Genomic DNA, 2,649 nt, shown 5'->3' on the forward strand with positions numbered 1-2,649 from the left:
TATTTTATCGTTGCTGTAAAGAGAGATTCTGAATGCTTATCATCGCTAGGACGACAAAACCTTAAACCTCACATCTGGGTAAAAATTCCCTTTTCATATATTATTTTAATCACTTATTTATTAATGATGTTATCACTTACAGTCCTGTCCAAAACTCAGCTTTCTCATTGAGTGAAGAGCATCCCATTTGAACCAGCATTATGGCAGCCTTGGTTTCCAATAACTTTTTTTTTCAAAATTTTCTTGTTGGTCAATCTTTGTTTAAATTTATATTATCTGCTCAAGTCCATGTGATCAACTAATTTGTTTGTATTCAGGCAGAAATGTATAATGTGAATGTTCCACTGGGGTAGGGAAAAACTTGTATTTGAGAACATGATTAGTCATCATAAGCAAATTCTCACTTGAACATTCTTACATTCCCTTGCATTACAAAACAAGACACCTCCTAAGAGACAACCCTGGCATTGAGACAGAGTGCAGACAAAAAATAAACAAAGGGTAAAAATAAATCAAACATGGCACACATAAAATAAATCTCCTCCTCAAAAACAACTTATCATTATCACAAGTGATCAGATAAGTACAGTCTATTCTCTGACATCATGAACAGTTATCTGGACTAGAGGTCATATCCCAAAAGCTGCACAAGTACTATAACTGTAAACTAAATCTGGCGATTAAACTATTCCTACTAAGTTTCAATAAAAGTGTTTTCATTTCAATGACCGACCTGCCTGGTATACGCATTCACAATATTTTCTTAAGTTTAACTGGGAAAAATATCATGGGGAGCACTTAAACAGATCTGTATCAGTGACAACTAGAACTCTAATAGCTACATGTAGATCAGATTTCATATTCCATCACCGAAGATTAATATCAGAACTGTGCTTGAATGCATCCTACCAAAAACCCTCCAGAGAGAAAAGGGGGATATGTTGTTGCTACGGTTACAGATGTTGGGTCATGATAAGACTCCATAGTCAGACACTAAAATATCTCAGCTAAGAGAAAGAGTCATACTAACATGCTATGGAAAATTGTAGAATTAAACTTGCTGTAGAAGCCAAGGCAAAAAAGGGACATGTAAAAAGTAAAACCAAATGAAATCTGCAATGCACAATCATTAAAAGAATAATTATGAACATTGATCTGCAAATATGATGATTCATAAAACAAGATAAACACTGAAGTGAAAGGCATATCTACAAACATTATTGAAACACTGTGATGATATAGCTGTCAAAGTATATTTGTACAGTACTAGGATCTACTGTTATATTAAAAGCAAACATGACCAAGCTAAATACATAATAATTCATATATAAGCCACGGCTTTACACTGCAAATGTAGTTTTATACATATGTGAACTCTATCAACACCACATAAAATATATTGATTCATTGCGTCAAAATAAGAAGGCCTAGCTACCCCTAACCTCCACGCATATAGTCATTTCTACAATGCGATGCACAAAAGTCCTTTTGACAATGAAACAAAATGCTATTATTCTGCTTGAGAATGCTATTTAATTCACAGTTTCCTTTGCAAAATGGTTTTCATCTAGATGCACAGTATACCGACTTTACGACCAAATTATTCCCAAGTTCATGATCGGGACAGCATGACTACTGCGTGGTAGACAGTGAGAGGGTCAGTAAAATATATTATGAGTCATTTCATAAAGAGATGGAGAGGGGCTATATGGAGTCCTTGAATAGAAAAATGGCCCTGAGGGACAGGAGATGGCCAGACAGTATGACTGACCAATCCATAATGGACAATACAGATTTATGAAGAAATTATTCAGGGAACTCAAAATTCTATAGTTTGATTGTGAACAGTTACTGCAATACAGTTTGATTTTCGCCTGCAATTATTACAGATATTGACTGCACCAGAATTAAAGGCATTCCTTATTCAGTCAGTTAAATACTGAATTTTCTCATATCTACAGACTTGATGTAATAAATGGTTGTATGGCAGACGGAATGACTTGATGGGATGGGGTTCTGGAGAGAATGAGAGATATTCAGGAAATGAAAATATGATCAGCAAATATCTTTACAAAGCAATGATTGACATTGCAGTCCCATTGCTAAACATGAGACATTTTTAGTAGCATTCATCTAAAAATGCATAGCAAATTGCAATGTGGTACCCGAAAAATTATATACCATGAAGTTTTTTATATACGCCTATGTGTTGACCAAGTTCCAACCAATTCCTTTCTATTTGTATTTTTTTAGTAGATTCCATTCATGAAACATGCTAGTGGAGACATTGAATGTGACTCTCAATCACCAGTGATGAATCGAAATACATCTTAGTTGTCTAAGATGGTTAGCACGGGTTTACTGAACTGAGTTTATTGAACTGAACGGGTATTGCAACTATGCAATAGGAGGGGACATGTATAGGATGTTTAGGAGACAGAGAGTAAGACAAGAAATTAAGATGATGGATCTTATTATCATATGGTAAGACAATCATCATCTTGTTCTCCAGTCTTGGCTTCCTTAAAGGTACATGCAGAAAATGATTAAGAGCTACATTAACTTATTGCCTATAGGTATTTGTCATGCAATATTGATTCAGGTTAGAATTTAGGAAATGGGAGTACCAAACAAAAACTGGGGGCAGCC

This window comes from Lytechinus pictus, chromosome 7 (assembly GCF_037042905.1).
Source record: "Lytechinus pictus isolate F3 Inbred chromosome 7, Lp3.0, whole genome shotgun sequence".
Taxonomy (NCBI): Eukaryota; Metazoa; Echinodermata; class Echinoidea; order Temnopleuroida; family Toxopneustidae; genus Lytechinus; species Lytechinus pictus.